The sequence below is a fragment of the Hemiscyllium ocellatum genome, chromosome 26 (genome assembly GCF_020745735.1).
Source record: "Hemiscyllium ocellatum isolate sHemOce1 chromosome 26, sHemOce1.pat.X.cur, whole genome shotgun sequence".
NCBI classification, from domain to species: Eukaryota; Metazoa; Chordata; class Chondrichthyes; order Orectolobiformes; family Hemiscylliidae; genus Hemiscyllium; species Hemiscyllium ocellatum.
The window spans coordinates 7,016,338-7,038,098 of NC_083426.1; the positions used below are offsets into that span (position 1 = coordinate 7,016,338).

General features: G+C 43.5%; 1 protein-coding gene across 2 annotated transcripts in view; it reads left to right on the forward strand.

The window, feature by feature from the left end:
- The first annotated feature begins 1,128 nt into the window (after nt 1-1,128).
- The window catches only part of LOC132828313 (ETS domain-containing protein Elk-4-like), a 65,033-nt gene continuing 44,400 nt past the window's right edge, over nt 1,129-21,761 (forward strand). For both annotated transcript variants that reach the window (XR_009646105.1, XM_060845305.1), the window contains exon 1: nt 1,129-1,610. The gene's annotated coding sequence lies outside the window, so the exon portion shown is untranslated. The remainder of the gene's footprint in view (nt 1,611-21,761) is intronic.

Sequence of the window (21,761 nt, forward strand, 5' to 3'; positions counted from 1 at the left end):
ATCCCATCAACATATTTTCTGCTCCTTTCTTCATCAGCTATTATTCCAGGGTCTTTTTAGATCATATCCTTCCATGACAAGATATGGACAGACAATGGCATTACCATCACTGAATTCCTCACCCTCAACTTCCTGGCAGTTACCAATGACCAGAAACTAAACTAGGCCCACTGTATCAATGCTGTGGTTACCAGAGCAGGTCAGAGGCTAAGAATCCTGCAATGAGTAACTCACCTCCTGACTCCCCAGAATCTGTCCACCATTTCTACAAGGTGTGTCAGGAGTATAATGGAATATTCCCCAGTTGCCTGGATGGGTGCAGCTTCAATAACACTCAGGAAGCTCCATACTATGCAGAACAAAGCAACCCACTCAATTGGCCGCACATCCAGAAACATCCATTCCCTCCACCATTGTTGCTCAGTAGCAGCAGTGGGTACTATCCACACTAGGTGCTGCAGAAATTCACCAAAGATCCTGGGACATCACCTTCCAAACCCAACAACACTTCCATCTGGAGGGACAAGGGCAGCAGATACTTGAGAACCCCAGCCCCTCCAAGCCACTCACCTTGGTGATTTGGAAACACATAGCTGTTCCTCCAGTCGGGCTAGGCCAAAGTCTTGGCACTCCTTACCTCCTTGACAACAGTTCGGGAGATGCTACACCAAACGGATTGTGGACGTTCAAGAAGGCTGCTCTTCACCGCCTCCTCGCGGTTTATTAAGGATGGGCAATAAAAACCGCGCGACCATCCACAAGCAAAAGTGACGATTAAAAATAACTCTTCAATCAAATATCTTCATAAAGGCCTTTACAGGGTCACTCCTGATTTCTCCTTTTCCAGTTAGACGAAGCCTAGGTCTAACGCCTTCGTTTAGAGGAATATCACGCCTGGGAGGGTAAACATTTCAGCTCGTTAATTCCTAACTTGTTCCATTGCGTTGCGCCAATCCACGTGTCTCTCTCTAGGACGCCGCGGACATCCGCAGCTGAGCTGACAGCTCCCAGGAACCGAGAGGAAATCGACCAGGAGAAAGGAGGAGCGGGGACAAACAAATCGACAGAGGGGGAACACCACAAGGAGAGGGTTATGAACGAAGGGGAGAGGGAGAGTTGTCAGAGGTTAAGCAGTTGCCTCCTGAGGGTGGGGAGGTGGAGTGAAGGGAGTTCTTGTGGTAGGGGGTGGGAGCATTGCACAGAAAATCTGGCGTGAGGTGGTCCTGATCTCTCTCTTCCACCCCCCCACCCCCCACACACACTGACAGGGAGAAGCACCCCCCCCCCCCCCCCCCAGGAGAAAGCCCTGACCCCTGAAGTGACAGGAGACACCGTGATATTAACACGGGGAGGAGGAGGTGGAGGCGAAGGGAATTGACAAGAGCTGAAACTGATCGGCAGGGAGAGCCGAGGCCAACAGCTCCCGCTTCACAGGGAGGTTAGGAAATGTAGTTCTCCCCTCCAGCCCCCAGTCCAACGACCGGAGAAGGATTTCTGCCATTGTCAAAAAACAGGATTGTTTTGATTCGGTTTTAATATTAATAGCATGATCACCCTGGAACTGCCGATCCCGGAATTCACTGAGAGAGAGAGAGAGCTGGAGTTGGGGGGTGAGTGTCTTTGTATCTGTTTGCATTTTATTGTATCTTTGCAACATTGTTTCCTTTCCTTTTTGTTCTCGGATAATTTGTAACAAAATTGTAATTTTAAAAAAAATCACTGTGTTACAATGTATCGAGCTAGCGGATGTAGCGAATTCGAGTCCAGCTGGTCTATGTGGTGAAGTGGGGAGTTAATTAAAAGCGTTTGGCAAATGACTCCTAGAAAACAAGCGGACAAAATGATAAAAAAACCCAAACTGACGATGTAGCTGGGGGTTAGGAATGGGATTACATATAATTGCCTAAACAGACGAGTTGTATTTGAATTCCGAGGTTGATTCTCCCCGTGATGTAAACTCTCACTGGACCTTGTATAGGCCTGGGGCTGCACCTTCGACTATTTTGCCTCGCACTTTATCTTATCGCTTCCTTTTTTTAAAATTTCTTTTCCTGCCCACTCCCCCATCGAATCTCTTTCTTCAAATCCCAAATGCCACGGAAGGAGATTCGCTTCCCTCTGATAGAAACTGATCAGGAATTTGGGTTAAGAGTTGCCTGACTGGGCTCGGGATTACATCCAAACAACGTTCCTGCTGCTCCACCGATCATCCTCAGGGAAGTGTGTGCGCGCCTGTGGGGTTGGAGAGCAGGAGGGAGGGTAAAATTCCGGTGTGTTGCTTTCTCCCGCACCAGGCAGGCATGCATTTATATAGCGCCTTTCACCAATAAGTGTTTCAAAGGACCCCAAAGCCAAATAATTTACCTTTCAGTACGAGAATTACAAAGTCAGTCTTGCACCCGCCCACAACTAGCAATGTAGCCGTGACCAAACAATCTGTTTCTGTGATATTGAGAGGGAAATGTCGGCCAGGGGGACCTTCACCTGACAGAGCAGGAAGGCAGTGCCTTGGTTTCACACTTCATCCTGAAGACAAGGCAATATTCGCTCAGTAACGGCACTGAAGTGTCAGCTGTGGGTGCCGTGCTCAGCTTCCCCTCCTGAACGTCTGGGGTAGGCACAGGGTCATGGCACAGCAGGGTTGGAGAGGACTATGTGACAGTGGCACAAGGAGATGTGGGGCCAGGAAATAAAAGAAAAGAAATAGCCAATGCTGGAAATCTGAAACAAAATCACACAGAAATTACTGGAGAAACTCAGCAGGTCTGACAGCATCAGTGGACAGAAAGCAGAGTTAGTTTACAGTCCAGCCCTTCATCAGAACTGACAGTAGTGAAGAAAAGTGGTTTATTTCTGATGATGGAGACAGGTGGGGGGAGAGGTGTGTGTGGATAGATGAAGATGGAACTCAGAGAGAGAGAGAGTGAGTGACAGACAAAGGGAGGGATGGTAGTAAGCCAGGGAGAAAGATAAGCTGGCAATGGAGTGGCTGTGCTCAAAACAACCGATGTCAGGCCAGGGCCCAGAGTGGGTAAATGAAGGCTGCACAGTTGTCAAGCAGAACATGAGATGCTGTTCTTCCAGTTTACACTGAGCTTCACTGCAGGAGGCCTGAGACAGAAATGTTGGCCAAGGGAACACGGTGATGTGTCAAAGTGGCAGGCAGCTGGAAGCTTGGGGTCATTTTAGAGGCCAGACTGTAAGTGTTCCACAAAGCGGTCACCCAGTCTGCTTAAAACACAGACTGTGTGGGATTCCTGCTGTGAACGCAGTGGTGGTAATATTCAGTGGTGCCCCAGTGGGTTAAAATGGATTCAAGCCAGGGGGTACACCAGGTACAACAACACAGAGGAGGCACGTGTTCCTGAATAATAACATGGAGAATGATGGTGTGGCCACAAACTAAAGTAGGCTTGTCAGAAAACAGTGAGAGCAAAGCTGGAGGCTGAATTATCTTCACAGTAATCACTCCCACATAGTCATTATTTTTAACAGTAATAACTTGTGTTATTTATACAGCAGCTACACTGAAGTCGGAGCTATCGTTAGAGAGTGGGTAGGTTTGCAGGTGTCGTAGGCAATGCTGCTAGTCAATGCAATAGGTAGTCCACTCTGAATTGATTAGTTATCTGATTGAGCCTCACAAATAGCTGTCATTCTCACGCCTGTCTGTCTAACATTCCTCTGTCTTAAAGGATACATTACTGTAAACAGTTCATGGATCCCGTTAAAGTATCAGAGGAATGGAATTCAAGGGTGTTAATTATCACAAACAAAAATGTATTTGTGTGCAAGTAGGTTTTCTCCTTGAAAGAAAAGAAGAATACAGAAAATTGGGTAATGGACAAAAAATGTGTAGGAGCAGGAAGGAGATGGTGATGTGATGGTATTGTCACTGCAAGCAAATCTTCTGGGTCACTGCTCCAAGTCTCATCATGGTGGCTAGTTGAACTCAATTACTGAATCTAGAATTCGTAATTAGTCCTGGTAATGGTGACTATGAAAATCAATTGTTTAAACAACCTATCTGGTTCATAAATGGAAGGAAATCTGCCATCCTTTACCCTGTCTTACCTACATGGGACTCCACTGTTGACTCCTAACTGCCCTCTGTGATGGCCTCCCAAGCTGCTCAGTTCTAGTGAAGGGTGACAAATGCTCGTTTAGCCAATGATACCCATGGAAGAATGAAGAAAACAAAGCTGCCATTCAAGCATACCTTAATTTGATCATTAGCTGACCTGTAACTCAACTCCATTCACCCACCTTCACTCTGTACTTCTGAATATTCCCATGTCATACACACCAAGAAATCTCAGGCTTGAGAATTTCAGTTGAGCTCCAGCCTCAACAGCCGCTTGGTGGAGAATGGTTCCAAATTACCACTCACATTTGAGTGAAACCCTTTCAAATTTGACTCCTGAACTGCTGTCTCAGGCCTCCTGCAGTGAAGCTCATTGTAAGCTGGAGGAATAACATCTCATGTTCTGCTTGACAACTGTGCATTCCCCACAAGAGGAGTTGCCTGATCTGCATCTATCCTAACAACCCCTTTGAACATTACTAAATGCCTCCATAAGATCACCCTTCATGTTTCTAACCATGATAAGGCACATCTCAGGTTTATGTAACCTGTCCTCCTTGTTCTACACCAGCAGTATACTGATCCATAGGCATTTTACCAAGATCTTGCTGGGGTCCAGAATTTAATAAGCATTTATATTGCTCTTTTCACAATCTCAGGAGATCGCAAAACATTTTACTGTCGTTGAAGCATTTCTTGTGCATATTTAAGGACGGGCAAGCTAGATTTTAGATTAGTCTGGGGAATCCAAGGATAACAGGGAAAATGCAGGAAGGTGGGTGTGAGGAATGTCGGATCAGCTGTGATCCTATTGAATGGTGAAGCAGGCTTGAGGGGCTGAATGGCCTACTCCTGTTTCTGTTTCTTATGGTCTAATAGTCTTCATAGTGTGATGAAGGAAATTTGGCAATCAATTTATGTGCAATAAGGATCCACAAAAATCAGAAAGTATGTTCAGGCAGTAAGTTTGCTCACTGAGCAGCAAGGTTTATTTTCAGACGTTTCATCACCATGCTCGGTAACATCATCGGTGAGCCTCTGACGAAGCATGGGTGTTTTGTCCTGCTTTCTATGTATGTGTCTTGGTCTGTTAAGGTGGGCGATATCATTTCTGGCTATTTTTCTCAGAGGGTGGTAGATGGGGTCCAAATTAATGTGTTTATTGATAGAATTGGGACTCCATCAATTAGCACATCAATTTGGACCCCATCTACCATCCTCTGAGAAAAATAACCAGAAATGATATTACCCACCATAACAGACCAAGCCACATACATAGAAAGCAGGACAGAACACCCGTGCTTCGCCAGAGGCTCACTGATGATGTTACCTAGCATGGTGATGAAACGTCTGAAAACAAGCCTTCCTGCTCATTGAGCAAACTTACAACCTGAACCTCAACCTGAGCTACAAATCTTCTTAAAAATCACAGGAAAGTATGTGTTAGTGATGGCAGTCATGGAATAAATATAGGTCAGAATAAGTCTTCTCCAGAGAGTGTGTGGGATCTTTTACAGAAAAGACGATTTAAGGTTTCATCAGAAAGATAGCTTCTCTCTGTGTAGCACCCCTCCTCTGCTGGCAAGAGCGCGACCCACTGAGCCATTACTGACGCTGAATCATGGCCTTGGTTTTACTCAAACGGGGGTATCTCGCCTGGGGAACCTTGACTGGTCACGTTTACTCTTTAAAAAGTATCCTCCAAACATTTGTTGAAAGTGTGAGAATACAATAGTGTGGTGAAAACCATGGGACTGTTGACCCATCAATACCAAAATCAGTCTCCTTTATTGAAAATTGAAATCAAAAATTGAGAAATAGAGAGGTCAGACTGAGAACAAGAAGAATTCCTGACAAATCATGAAATAAAATAGAGGGGGAGGGAGAAATGATTGGATAAAGAGAGAGAGGAAAAAAGAAACAGTAAAGAAAACCAAGAAAAATAACTTTTGAAATTGGTCATTTTGAAAATCTCCCCATAAAGTTCAAATCCTTGGGGAGTGAATCTCCACACTTACAACCATGCTCTTTCTGGGCAGGAGAGTTTGGCTGACGGTAATTAACAATAATCACATTATTAAAAGGGGACCTGTGTTTTTAATTACTAGACTGAAATTCTGGTGCGTTTGACGGGTAATTAATGTTCGCATGCAACAACTTGAAGAAACTCTCAGGGAGGTCGAGTGAGATGCTATTTACATGCAGCGGATGGTGTAGCAGTGCAAATTAACCAACAATTTGTGGTGGTTAACATTTCACGGGATATCTTTTTCTTGTTGCAAGTTCCTGACTGATTTGTGCATAAGTTGTGTGTGTTGATCGTAACCTATTATTTCTTGATCCTATTTTCATTCAGATGTCCATTTCCCCCTCTCACTCCATTGCCTAAAGCAGTGGGAAAGTTAAGACACATTCCACACTAATGTATTACTCAGAACCCTACAGTCATCTGTTGCATCAAGAGAATAATTTGTGTGTAAAACAATAAAAGAAACACACAGCAGCAGCAATCTGTAATTTGGGATTTGTACTGCAGACGGCTGTGCAGAATTAATCAAATATATCATGTTTGTAATTGAGAGATTGGGCATTCATTACTACAACCTTCAGGATGACTTGCATTTGGCCTGCTCTTGTCTCAGTCCACACAACCCATTCACTGAGGGGTGACCCTGTAGAGGTTTATAAAATGTTGGGCCGAAGGGCCTGTTTCCACACTGTAAGTAATCTTAAAAAAAATCATGAGGGGCCTGAATAGGGTAAATAGCCAAGATCTGTATCCAGGGTAAGGGAGTCCACAGGAGGGCACAGGTTTAAGGTGAGAGGGGAAAACTTTAAAAGGGACCTAATTGGCAACTTTTTCATTCAGAGGGTGGTGCGTGTATGGAATTAGCTGGCAGAGGAAGTGGTGGAGACTGGTAGAATTCCAACACTTAAAAGGCATCTGGATGGGTATATGAATAGGAAGTGTTTAGAGGGATGTGGGCCAAATGCTGGCTAATGGGATGAGATTAATTAGGATATCTGGTCAGCATGGATGAGCTGGACTGAAGGATCTGTCTCCATGCTATACAACTTTGTGACTCTATGGCACTGGGTCAACCTTGCCTTAGGCAGGATTAAATTAGTTTAAATATTGTTCAAATTAAACGTAACCTTTTATTTTTTTTTTAAAAAAGCAAAGCTTTTCATATGTTTGACATCAGCCTGCATTTTTATTCAATGTTTGCTGGCAATTTGTTCTGGACTTGGAAAGATTGAAGTTCATCCCCATTGCCCAGGGTGCAAAGGAAATGGTTTTGGAGGAGGTACATTCGGAGGAACCTGGCCATTGTCAGTTCATGATCATGACTGATATTAACATTTGAGGCTTCATAACTCCCCTGGGTTAGAGAACTCATGAGCACAACCCACAGAGAAGGGATAGGTACTGTTGAGGAAGCAGGGAGGCTGCAGAAGGACTGGGTCAGGATGGGAGAGTGAGTAGGTTATGCACTCTGGTTGGAGGAATAGAGGCAAGGAAAAGCTTCAGAAATCTGAAATACAATGGGACTTAGGAGTCATAGGTCAGGATTCTCTTGAGGTTAACCCACAGCCACAGGTTCAGCATTTCCAACAGATCCAATGTTAGCATTTGTTTTGAGAGGCTAAAATATGAGAGCAGAGATGTACTGCTGAGGCGGTATAAGGCTCTGATCAGATCCTGTTTGGAATATTGGGAGCAGTTTTGTGCCCCATATCAAAGGAAGGATATGCTGGCCTTGGATGGGGTTTAGAAAGATAGGGGGGGGATCTGATTGAAACTTACAGAATACTGAAAGGCCTGGATAGAGTGGACGTGGAGAAGATATTTCCAATAGTAGGAGGGACTAGGACCCAAGGACTCAACATCACAGTGAAGTCATGACCCTTTAGAAATGAGATAAGGAAGAATTTCTTCAGCCAGGCGCTGTGAATCTGTGAAATTCAGCATTGCAGAAGATAGTGGAGGCCAAGTCATTGAGGCCAAGTCTTTAAGATAGAGATACATAGGTTCTTAATTAGTAAAGGGATCAAAAGTTACAACAAGAAGGCGGGAGAATGGGGTTGAGAAATATATTAGCCAGGATGGAATGGCAAAGCAGGCTTAATGTGTAGAATGATCAAATTCCTTGCTTTATTTTATGGTGAGTGTGTGCGTGTTTCTGTGTTTGTATGCATTTCTTTTGGGGGATATTTTTGGGACCACGAGATCATTACCTTAAAATTAGGCCATTCCAGGTTGCTTTTAGGAAGCACTTGTTCATATGTTGGATAAGACACAACTGATGAAGGGCTTATGCTCGAAACGTCGAATTCCCTATTCCTGAGATGCTGCCTAACCTGCTGTGCTTTAACCAGCAACACATTTTCAGCTGTGATCTCCAGCATCTGCAGACCTCATTTTTTACTCTAAGACACAACTGAAACTTTTTCCTTCAAAAAGATACTGACGCAACTGTGGGGGGGGGGGGGGGAGGGGGGGGAGAGGGGGGAGGTGATTGAGAATTCCAAAACTGAAAGTTATTGGATTTTGTCAGTTATGAAAACCTGATGGGCAAATGGAATTTAAATGCAGATCAGTCTGATAAACTTTAATGGGAACTACACCACTTTCCTTCAACTGTTATTGAATCAAAATCGAGGAACAGTTTTCTTAAAAGTACCAAGGGGGTATTGACAACTCCGCCCCCACCCCACTCCGGCCTATCACCCTCACCTTGACCTCCTTCCACCTATCCCACCTCCATCGCCCCTCCCCCTAGTCCCTCCTCCCTACCTTTTATCTTAGCCGGCTTGGCTCTCTCTCTCTTATTCCTGATGAAGGGCTTATGCTCGAAACGTCGAATTCTCTATTCCTGAGATGCTGCCTAACCTGCTGTGCTTTGACCAGCAACACATTTGCAGCTGTGATCTCCAGCATCTGCAGACCTCATTTTTTACTCGAAGATTTTAACCTACTGCGAATCCTCTTACAAGGATGCCTTCCTTGAAGAAGCTCTCTTCCTCCCTCTACAAGGATTTCAGTGAGTCCCTCTCTCACTGCACCCCCCAGGTCATCTCCTCTGCACAGAAGCTCTTCAGCCACGTTCTCAAACAGACCCGTTACCACAGCCACATCTCCTTCCTCAGCACCTGCCTAAGGAACCGACTGATCCCACACGGACCAGCTTCCTCATTTCCCCTCCCCCCACCTTGTCTCAGTCGGTTCCCTCAACTCAGCACCGCCCTCCTAACCTGCAATCCTCTTCCTGACCTCTCCGCCCCCACCCCACTCCGGCCTATCACCCTCACCTTGACCTCCTTCCACCTATCCCACCTCCATCGCCCCTCCCCCTAGTCCCTCCTCCCTACCTTTTATCTTAGCCGGCTTGGCTCTCTCTCTCTTATTCCTGATGAAGGGCTTATGCTCGAAACGTCGAATTCTCTATTCCTGAGATGCTGCCTAACCTGCTGTGCTTTGACCAGCAACACATTTGCAACATATGGACTGCACCAGTTCATGAAGGCTGCTCACCATCACCTTCTCAGTTCTGGATGGACAATCAATGCTGGCTATACTCTTTCAAACAACATTCACATCATATGAGCAAATTAAGTAATAGTTTAATTGAATACTCTAAGAGGGCAGCATGGTGGCTCAGTCATTAGCGCTGCTGTCTCAAGGCTCCAGGGACCCGGGTTCGATTCCCAACCTTGGGCGACTCTCTGTGTGGAGTTTGCACATTCTCCCCGTGTCAGGAATCCTGAAGAAGGGCTTATGCCCGAAACGTCGAATCTCCTGTTCCTTGGATGCTGCCTGACCTGCTGCACTTTTCCAGCAACACATTTTCAGCAATTCACCTAACTTGCACATCTTTGGATTGTGGGAGGAAATTGGAGCACCCAGAGGAAACCCATGCAGACACAGGGAGAATGTGCAAACTCCACACAGACAGTCACCCCGAGGCTGGAATCGAACCTGAGTCCCTGCCACTGTAAGGCAGCAGTGCTAACCACTGAGTCACCATGCCAAAATTGTGGCAGGATTAATTCTGCATTCATTTGAGAAGAGATGTAGGACTGTAGCCTCATGCAAAAACAGGTACCTCTGACAGCGCAGATCTCCTTCAGTGCAGTACTGACATTTTAGGTTGAATTATGTACTCGCGTCCCTGGATTGGATTTGAATGTTTCATTCAGACACTGCACTACACCACTACCTCCTGTACATCAAAAGAAAGTTGTTTTAATCTTTTTTTGAAGTGCAAACTTGGTCCAGTAAGCTTTCCAACAACCTATGCTTAGATCAAACTGTGAGCCGCAAGTAACAAACCAACTTCTATCTCAAACATAAAGCATCCCCCATTTGTGCGATGATGTTGTGATGGTTGGATGACCACATTAGACTACACCTTAGACTCTTATAGATAAGCCGCACAAACCCATATATTGATAACTTATTTTGAGAGCTTTCTTTCCCTTCTTCCTTCAATAGGTTCAAAGCTTTGTGACAAAGTTATCAGTCAAGTCACCTGTTATGTCACTGAATCCATTAAGGTGGTCAATGGTGTAGCTAAATCTTGATTTAAGTTCTACTACTGGCAATTTGACAACAGATTAATATCATTGAAACTTAAAAAGATGGAAGAATTTGTGTAATACTCCTCTCTATCTTCATAACCTTTAACAACTCTGTGATTTCTGTACTCTTCAAATTCAAATTTTCCTTTAGCACTCCTTTGGTTACTCTTGCTGAGTGATCATTACTTCAGACCTACGTCTTTGAATTCCCTCCATAACACTTTGCTCATTTTCAGACTCAGCTGAAAATTTACTTCTTGACCAATCTATCGGTCACCTGTCATCATCACATGTGGCTCAGTGTCGAATGCTGTCGGGTAATGCCTCCTGTGAAACACCCTGGAGACTTTAAACACTTTAAGGCAGGTCGGTTTTATGATTGCAGCTTGCTGTTATATCAGGCAAGGTAACTACAAAATTCTTAGATTGTCATTAAATTCCAACTGCATTATTGTTGCATGTTAGCAAGGAATTACTATTTCTTAACCCTGTCTTGCCTATACTTGACTACAGCCCCACATCCCCACCTCACCCCAATCCTGATGAAGGGCTTGTGCCCGAAACGTCGATTCTCCTGCTCCTCGAATGCTGCCTGACCTGCTGTGCTTTTCCAGCAACACACTCTTTGACTCTGATCTCCAGCATCTGCAGTCTTCACGTTTTCCTTACAGTCCCACATCAACAATGAATGGCCCACAGAGCTAAGCAACTAAGGCCTACATCCTAAATATGAATTTTAAAAAAAGATCCTCATGTTCTGAGACTAATTGGACTGCAGCAGTTCAAGGAGGCAGCTCACCATCACTTTCTTCAGGGCAATTAGAGCAATAAATGATACGCTAATCCCACAAGTGAATAAAGAAAGAAATTCATGTAGATTGCATCTATATTCCAACCCTACGATGTTTTCCAGTTAACTAATAAATTTGTACAGCTCCAGCAACATTCAAAAAGCAAAGCAACCCTTTTGATTGGTACTATGTCCACAAGCACCCACTCCCTTCACTCTTGACGTTTAGTAACAGCAGTGTTTACTATCTACAAGATGCAGTTCAGAAATTTTCCAACTCTCATTAGAGAGAGCACTCCAAACCCACAACCACTTCCATCCAGAAGGATAAGGGCAGCAGGTATTTGGGAATACTGCCCCTTGCAAATTCCCCTCCATGCATTTGGAAATGCATTCCTTCAGTATCGCTGGGCCGAAATCCTGGAATTCCATTGCTAAAAGCACTGTGAGTGTTCATAGCAAGTGGACTGCAGCCATTCAAAAAGGCAGCCCACGACCACCTTTACAAGGGCAAATAGAGACGGGCAATAAATGCTGGTCCAGACAGTGACACCCACATCCCCTGAATGAATAAACAAAAAGCCACAGGTGGCAAATTGGGGATCAAGATGTATTTAATTGAATTTCTGATATTCTTTAAAAACACATAAATTGTTACCTATTTGTCCATTTGTTAGTATAAAAAGTTTGGATGACTGTTAGGGTGTGAGAGCATTTTCATTGTGAAAGTTTTACTTCCTTGGATTCTGAATGGTGATAAATGTTTATTCAGTAAACATACATGTGGGAAATTCAGTAAATATACACATGGGAAGTACATTTACTTGTATTGTGTGCAGCAGTTTCTGCTAAAATTAGTGCATATGGCTCGCCAATAATTTCTATTGGACAGCATCGAATACGGAAATGGCACTGTATCTGGGACTTTCCAGACCCATATGTCTTTGTGGAGTGAAGTTAAAAAAATATTGCTTTTAATTGAATCCAGGCTTGTACTCAATGATGAGGGTTTCTGCATCCTGTCAGTGGAATATCATTTCAAATCATCTCCGGTCTTCTGAACGGATAAAACCATTTCAGGGAGAGTTTGGAAATTTATGACTGCATTTCATTCCCTCAGATTGCTGTGATTCCCAGTTGGCTGCCCTCTGAGACTAAGGAAGGTACAGTTCACCACACAATCTGGAAAGTTATCTACATCTGGCATTGATTGCCTTCACATATGTTGCTGTGCCAATTCCTGTTCATAGATGGGAAGGGAAGGATTCACTCAAATCTAGTACTCTTTGCCTTCATTCTTTTCTCTGTGTATATATGTTGTAATCTTGTGTGGGCCATTTGGCAGAGGACTCTATTAAAAACCCTCATGCATACTTTTGTTACTTCTAACCTGGGCTACAGTGATACTCACTCTGGCCAGCTTTACAATGCAGAAACATGAGCTCATCCGAAATTCTGCCGCCCCTATCCTAACTCACTCCAAGCTTCTGATGACTTGTTGTTTCAGTGCTTAGAGACATTCATTGGCTCCCAGTTTGGCAATGCCTGAATTTTATAATTCTCATCTTTCTTTTCAAACTCCTGGAAAATATTGAATTGCATTCTGTTCAGCAACAATAGGTCATGCATATTAAGAGCTTTGCTCCACCTTTTACTGTGTGACCTCTCCCAACCCTGCAACCCTCCAACATCCCAAAACCCTTCCAATTCAGGGCTCTCACCCATCTCAGATTTTATTTGTCAGACCACTTACTTTCAGCTGTCCTAGGCTCTGGAAATTGGCACTGCAGTTACTGGAACACAAAATCTTGGCTGACCCTACAGTACTGCACTGAGGGAACGCTGAACTGTTGGAAGCACCATCTTTTATTTGATGTGTTACATTATTTGCCTTCTCAAGAGGTCATAAGAGATCTGGTGTCCTGATCTGTATCTGTCACTCACTTCAGTAAAGGTTTCCACATTGCCATCTTTCTCTTCTTCTTTAAATCTAACTTTGTTTTTAATCAAATCCATTGCTGAGAGTGTTCTCACATGGTCCCCACGTGTTCCCTCTATCAGTCGCCCAATAGGCCCATCCTCATAGTGTACGTGCCAATCTAGATCAACTATGAAGTGGTCTGAATTATTCTTGATAGTGAATCAAACGGTCTTTGTTCCCACCAATTCCAATATCTTGTGTAATCTAGACAGGATTGTTCAAAGCAAATGAAAGAATAGCACCATCTTGTTGTAATGTCCCTACAATCTTCTCCTTGGTTTTACTCACAACAGTATCCATGAGATTGATTCTCAGGATTGGCAAGCACCAGCCCAAAATGCTGAACTCTCCTTTTTTTTTTGAATTCGTTCTACCCTGTTCCAATTCCAGCTGGTTACAGGGTCAGAACCCAGAGCTGAACAATAAAATACACACTGCTTCTTCTTGGCCTCACTTCATAAACAACAGGGATGTTCCAAATGAGTGTCATTTCCTGGAAAATATTGAATAGCATTCTGCTCAGCAACGGTAGGTAATGTATATAAATAGCAAGTACAGCTGCACAAATAAATCTGCTTACATGAACATTCGCTAACAAGAGTGGCAGGTGTGGTAACCATTTAGAATTTTTAAGTTAATATTAAAGTACCAGTCTGGGTATCCCTGTCTGTCTGATCTTTCATTTCCAATATTCCTCTCTATTTTCTGAAAGCTGGTGATTTCAAATAAACCTGTTGGACTATAACTTGGTGTCATGTGACTTCTGACTTTGCCCACCCCAGTCCAACACCAGTACCTCCACAATGTACATAAATATAATTCACTATTTTTGTATATATCCCAAAGTGCATATACAGAACAGTTTACTTAGATGTATGTCTCTACCTGCTGTATCTCTTTTGCTCTCTGTCTATCTCTTTCTCTCTCTCTCTGTCTCTCTGACACACACACACACACAGTTACTGTCGATCCGTGTGGAGCTCTAATTGTGCAGTTCTCGCGCTCTCTCTCTCTCTCTCTCTCTCTCTCTCTCTATCCATGTTTGAGCGCTTCTCTATCAGCATCTGTCACTATATGTTAGTGTGTGGGCTTCTTACATCATTCTTATCTGTGTGGGCCTGGGTTTGTGCTTCTTCCAGTTAGTCTGTGTCTATGTAAATACATAAAAACTAGGAGCAGGAGTAGGCCGTTCAGCTCCTTGATACGATCATAGCTGATCTCCTCTCGGCCTAGCTCCACTGTCCTGCCTGTTCTCCATATCTCTTCAACCCGTTACTATTTAAAAGTCTTTCTGTGTCCTCCTTAAATTTACTCAATGTGCCACCACACCCTGGGGTGGCGAATTCCACAGAAAATTGCTTTCTCACACTCTGAACATGTGCTTTTCTGTTTCTATCTCTCATTCTTAGATTTTCTGATTGCTTTATTTTGCCACTGGGATCAACCTTTTAATGTGAACTGTGTCTAATTGAAGTGTGTTTGTGTCTAATTCAGAAAGGCAAAATGATTTGTATTTTGTTGCATTTTTCTTGACCTTGGTACATCCTAAAGTGTTTTATATAGGCAACCAAGTGCTTTGGAAATGCTGCCATTATTTCAATACAAAGAAGTTTGTGGGCTCAACTCCCACTGCAGATACCTGAACACAGTGCTGTACGGAGGGAATACTGAACGGTTGGAGGTACCATCTTTCAGTTGACAAGCCTATCACTCACCCAACATTTCTATGGAAACTCATTTATCATACTGCTAGTTATAGGAGTCTGTGCTTAAATAAGTTATCATGTTTTCTAAACATAGATCGGTAATTATACTTTCATTGTCAAATTTGACTCTATTTGTTATAGACTCTCCTAAAATATTTCATATTGTCTTGGAGGGGAAAGACATACATGGAAATATAACGAATAGATGTAAGGCAATCACCATGTTGAGTCTAATTTGCTTTTTAATCATGTACAGAACATGGACAGGGGAGATAGTGACATAATATCTGAATTTGGGGTAAATCAGGAACTGGGAGAATGTAGGTTCAAATCCCACAAAGCAGCTAATATTGTTTGATTTCAAAACCTAAAATCTGGAATTGAAAGCTCGTCTCAGTAATGACGGCCTGAAGACTTATCATTACTTTCTGTTTTTAAAAAAAACATCTGGTTCACTAATGTCCCTAAGGGGAAGAAACCAACCATCCTTACCCGGTCTGGCCTACATTTAACTTTGATGGTCTAAAATTGCTTATTTAGCCATTTGGTTTCAAACAGGGATGGGCAGCATCTGCTGACCTTGTCAATAATGTCTTTATCCTACAAAAGAGCAAAGTAACATCATTGGCTAGCTGCCATTTATTCCAGATTCTTAGTTGCCCTAGAGAAGGCGTAGTGAGATGTAATTAAAGAGAAGGGACAATAGGGTCTAATTAAAGGCTAAAGGCCTTGCGATATAGGTTCTCCCACAATGCTGTTAGATAGGACTCTTACTCAGTGGCAATGAAGGAACAGCCAATAGATCTCCAAATCAGGTTGATGTATAATTTGGAGGAGAACTCAGGAGGTGGTAACTTCTAGATGGTGGAGAGTGTACGTTTGACAGATGTTTGATTATTAAATGAAATCATGGTTAACCTGAATCTTGACCCCATTAGCTAACTCTATCTCCAGCCTTTTACAGGGCCAGAGAGAACACAGTGAGATCTGCTCAGAGAGTAGTAAGGGTATGGAATGCTTTGCCTGCAACGGTAGTAGATTCGCCAACTTTAAGTACATTTAAGTTGTCATTGGACAAGCATATGGACGTACATGGAATAGTGTAGGTTAGATGGGCTTCAGATTGGTATGACAGGTCGGCGCAACATCAAGGGCCAAAGGGCCTGTACTGCGCTGTAATGTTCTATGTTCTATGCAGATGCTGGAGATCAAAGTTGAGAGTGTATTGCTGGAAAAACACAGCAGGAATGGAGGGCTCCTGCCCGATATATCAATTCTCCTGTTTCTCGGATGCTGCCTGACCTTCCGTGCTTTTCTGGCAACACACTCTCAACTTTTACAGGGTCAGTCAGACCAAAAGAAAACCATCATTCTCTCACTTCTCTAAGTTCCAAACTTTTCACCTGCGTTAGATAACTCTTCCCACATTGTAACCTAGAAAATTAGCAGCATCATCTTAAAAAGAACAGAAACACAAGACAAACCGACAAGTAGAAACAAATTGTTCCTTGATCATTGTCCTTTTTTGATATTGGAATATTTATTTGCTAAAGGCAATAAAACCTCCTACTGACTGTTGAAGGCAGGGAGTGAATAGCATTGTTGGCAAGGTTCTGCAGAAAATGCTGTATTCTAAAATTGACAGTGTGGTGATGTGTTTATTTCAAGCACTTTCATAATTTACTGGATTTTAATCTATTTTAAAAAGCAAGGAAAGTGATATTTGAATTTTGACAGGCCGTTGCCTCAGGATCACCAAAGAATGACCACCCTCATCACTCGGTCCCAAGATACTTCCTGTAGACCAAGTCTAGGGAGACACTGTAATGTTTCCAACTCCCCACCCTTTCACACACACCATACCCCATCCAACTCTCCACCCTCGCGCACACTGTACCCCATTCAACTCCCCACCGTCATACCCACACCCTACCCCATTCAACTCCCCACCCTCACTGTACCCTATGCAACTAGGCAGAAGTGAGGACACTGTACCCCATCCAACTCTCCAGCCTCATACACACACTGTATCCCAACCAACTCCCCACCCTCATACCCACACCCTACCCCGTTCAACTCCCCACTCTCTCACACACACTGTACACCATCCAACTCCCCACCCTCTCACCTACACCGTACCCCATCCAACTCCCAACCCTCTCACCCACACCGTGCCCCATCCAACTCCCCACCCTCTCTCACACCCAACCCCATCTAACTCCCTGACCCCTCTCACAGAATTTCTGAAAAACAAGTTATACTGAACTCAACAGTAACCTAATTTCTCTCCTCACAGAGGCTGCTAGACCTGCTGAGTTTCTCCAGTATTCTGTGTTTGTTTGAGATTTCCAGTCCATAGGACTTTGCTTCTTTTTCCCTATCAACCACCCAACTCCCTCCCTAACAGCACTGTGGCAGGGATTCAAGTTCAAGAAAGCATCTTGGCACCACTTTCTCAAGGGCATTTACAGATTGCGAACAAATGTTGACCTTGCCAGTGACACATGTCCCCTGAATAAATACGTTGAAAAAATTAAAACTAACAACTCGAGCACTATCTAACAAATGAAAGCAACCCATTACTTAGTCTGACAAAAATTTGGGATGTTTGCAATTTTATCATTATAATTATGACCAGTGTTTCCCCATGGGGTTAGATGAAGGTGGATGGGAAGAGGCTAATGCAAAGCATAGACACTGGGATTGTTGGGCTGAATGGCTTATTTCTGGCCTGAAAATATTTCTCCTTTCCCAGACTTTTTGAACTCTCATTCTATCTCATGCATTGTCATCAGATGGATGCAAAGATCCATTTCACTTCTGAGCAGCCTAACATATTCCTTTGCAAAAGCTGAAGTCAAATTATACTTCGCCCCACTCCGACAACCTTAAAAGTCAAAGCTTGGCATTATGCCAAGTATTGCTTCTGTATTCAAACCCATGTTTCAATCTCCTTATATTTTGTCTGATGCAGTTCATGCTGACGGAATTTACTCTTCTTCCCAGGATCTCAGTCAGACTTTACTGGCAAAGATGCCTGTGTTTACAGACGAGTGGTTCATTTGCTCAAGTCTCACAGCTAGTGTGGAATCTAGGAGGGGAAAATGTAGTGGGCATGAATTTCTGATATTTTCTTAGTTTGACGGGGCAGTTGATAAAGTCCCACATAAGGGACTGTTAACTAAGATGGAAGCCCATAGAATTGAGGCAGATTACTGACTTGGCTGGGAAATTGTTTGAGTGGCAGGTGACAGAAAATAGGGACAATGGGCAGGTACCCAAAGTAGCCACTTTTGACCAGTGGTGTCCCACAAGGCTCTGTTGTTAGGGCTTCAGTTATTCACATTATTAATTAGTGACTTGGATAATGGCATTGAAAGTCATATGCAAAGGACCCTCAATTATCCAAAGGACACGGCCGGGGAGTATTTCATTTGGTTAATCGAATTTTGGATAACATAGTTTAACTGAGCATCGGGACCTTGCGATCTTGTTGGATAATTCAAATTTTGGATAATCGAATGTCACATAATCGAGGTTCCTCTTTACTCAAATTGCTGATGACATGAAGTTAGGTGGCATTATAGGCACCTAGATGATAGCATAAAATTACAAAGGGATATTAATAGATTAAATGAATGGGCAAAACTGTGGCAAATGGATTTCAACATAGGCAAGTGTGAGATCATCTATTTTGGACTGATAAAGGATAGATCAGGGTATTTGCCATATGGTACAAAGTTAAATGCAATAGCTTTTCAAAGAGAATTGGGGGTCCGGTCCAGAGATATTTAAAATACTACAAACAGGTGCAGGAAATAATCAAGAAAACTAGTGGAATGCTGCCCTTTATATCTAGAGGAGTGGAGTGCAAGAGGTGCAGAAGTGATGCTGCAGATATACAAAACCCTGGTTAGACCCCACTTGGAGTACTATGCAAAAGTGAGGATTGCAGATGCTGGAAACCAGAGTTTAGATCAGAGTAGTGCTGGAAAAGCACAGCAGGTCAGGCAGCATCCGAGGAGCAGGAAAATCAATGTTTTGGGCAAAAGCCCTTCGTCAGGAGGTGATAGGTCAGAGAGAAGGGTGGGGGAAGTTAGCAAAGAGTACAATAAGTGGATGGGGTGGGGATGGAGATGATGGGTCAGAGAGGAGGGTGAAGCGGATAGGTGAGAAGAGAGATTGGCAGGTAGGACAGTCATGAGGACAGTGCTGAGCTGGAAGGTTGGAACTGGGGTAAGGTGGGGGAAGAGGAAATGAGGAAACTGGTGAAGTCCAAATTGATGCCCTGGGGTTGAAGTGTTCGAGGCAGAAGATGAGGCGTTCTTCCTCCAGGCTTCGGGTGGTGAGGGAGTGGCGGTGAAGGAGGCCCAGGACCTCCATGTCCTTGGCTGAGTGGGAGGGGGAGTTGAAATGTTGGGCCACAGGGTGGTGGGGTTGATTGGTGCGGGTGTCCCGGAGATGTTCCCTAAAGCGCTCTGCTAGGAGGCGTCCAGTCTCCCCAATGTAGAGGAGACCGCATCGGGAGCAACGGATACAATAAATGATATTGGTGGATGTGCAGGTGAAACTTTGGATGTGGAAGGCTCCTTTGTGGCCTTGGATGGAGGTGAGGGAGGAGGTGTGGGCGCAGGTTTTACAGTTCCTGTGGTGGCAGGGGAAGGTGCCAGGACAGGAGGGTGAGTTGTTGGGGGGAGTGGACCAGGTAGTCATTTGGTGTACTATGATCAGATCTGGGCACAACACTTTAACAAGGATATACTGGCCTTGGGAGGAGTACATTATAGGCCCACAAGAATGATACCTGGACTTCAAGAGTTATGTTGAGGACAGATGATCAAATTAGGCCTGTTTTTCTCTAGAATTTAGAAGGTTAAAGGGGGATTTGATTGAAGTTTTCAAGATATTGGCAGGAAAAGGCTGGGTAGATTCTAGAACTAAGGATCTTAGTCTAAAAATCAGGGCTAGACTATATCCAAAGACATGCAGGTCAGTCCAAAGATGTGTAGGTCAGGTGAATTGGCCATTCTAAATTACCCATAGTGTTAACTACATTAGTCAGAGGGAGATGTGTCTGGGTGGGTTACTCTTCAGAGGGTCGGTGTGGACTTGTTGGGCCGAAGGGCCTGTTTCCACACTGTAGGGGAATCTAATCTAATCTTAAAAAAAATTCAGGAGAGATGTTAGGAAGTATTTCTAAATACAAAGGGTGGTGGATACTTGGAACTTTCTTCCACAATTGACACAGGATGCTGGATCAGTTGTTAATGTCAAATCTGAGACAGATAATGTTTTGTTAAACAAATGTATTAAGGGATATGGACCAAAGGCAGGTATATACAGTTAGGTCACAGATCAGCCATGGACTCATGAATGGTGGAACAGGCTCAAGGGGCTGAATGGCTTACTCTTGTATTGCTAGGTTGTTGTGATATGGAACATTCTGCATGAACAGTGGAAAGAGCCCAGCAATGTGGGAACAGGTGTAGGCTGTTTAATCCATCAAGATAGCCCTGTCATCTAATATGATCATGGTTGACCAAACATTTCAATAGCTTTTACCTACCCAATTCCCAAAACTGTGTGCACCACTGATAGTCCGAAATCTATCAATCTCTATCCTAAACATATTCAAAAACAGAGTTTCCACAGCACTCTGTAGGACAGGATTCCAAAGTTTGTCAACCCTCTAATAAAAATAAACTCTCCTCGTTTTGAGTTTGAATTATTTTTGTCACATGTACTGAGATACAGTGAAAAGTGGTGTTTTGTGTGCTCTATAGGCAGATCATACCACACAAAGTGCATCAGGGTAACAGAATACAGTATAACGGCTGCAGAGAAGGTGCAGAGAGAGAGATCAACATTAATATTTGAGAGGTTCTCTTCAAAGTCTGATAATAGCGGGGAAGAAGTTGTTCTTGAAACTGTTCGTACACTTATTTAAACTTTTATATCTTCTGCCAGTTTGAAGAGGGTGGAGGAGAGTAAACTGGGGTGGGAGGGGTCTTGGATGATGGTTGCTTTCCTGAAGCAGCAGGGAGTGTAGATGGAGTCAGTGGATGGAGGGCTGGTTTGTGTGATTGACTGGCCTATGTTCATGACTCTCTCTAGGAAACTCTTAGAGGGATTTGGGCTAAATGCAGGCAATTGGGACGAGTTCAGTTTAGGAAACCTAGTCAGCATGGATGAAGAGTCTGCTTCCGTGATGGATGACTCTGTGTCTGTGATCTAAATAACAATTCCTTTGTTTTTATGTTGGGCAACCAGTTCTGGACTGGTCAACCAGTGAAACCCCTTACCTGCATTCTACCCTGACTACTCCTTTAAGTATTTTGTGAGATTTAATTAAATCGCCCCTGATTCTTTGAAATTCTAAAGAATACAAGCCCATTTTGCTCAATCTGTTTTCAAAGACAGCTGCACCATCTTGGGAACAAGTTTGATTAACCTTCATTTCACCCTTTCTTCATGGCAAGAATATTTTAATACCAATGTTCGGTCTAACCAAACCCCTGTACAACAAGTTCAAGAGCAACTCATTAACATTGAAAAGCAACACAAAGCAATGCATAAAGTTCATTTTGGCAATGATCCCCAAAAGGAGATTTTGGGACA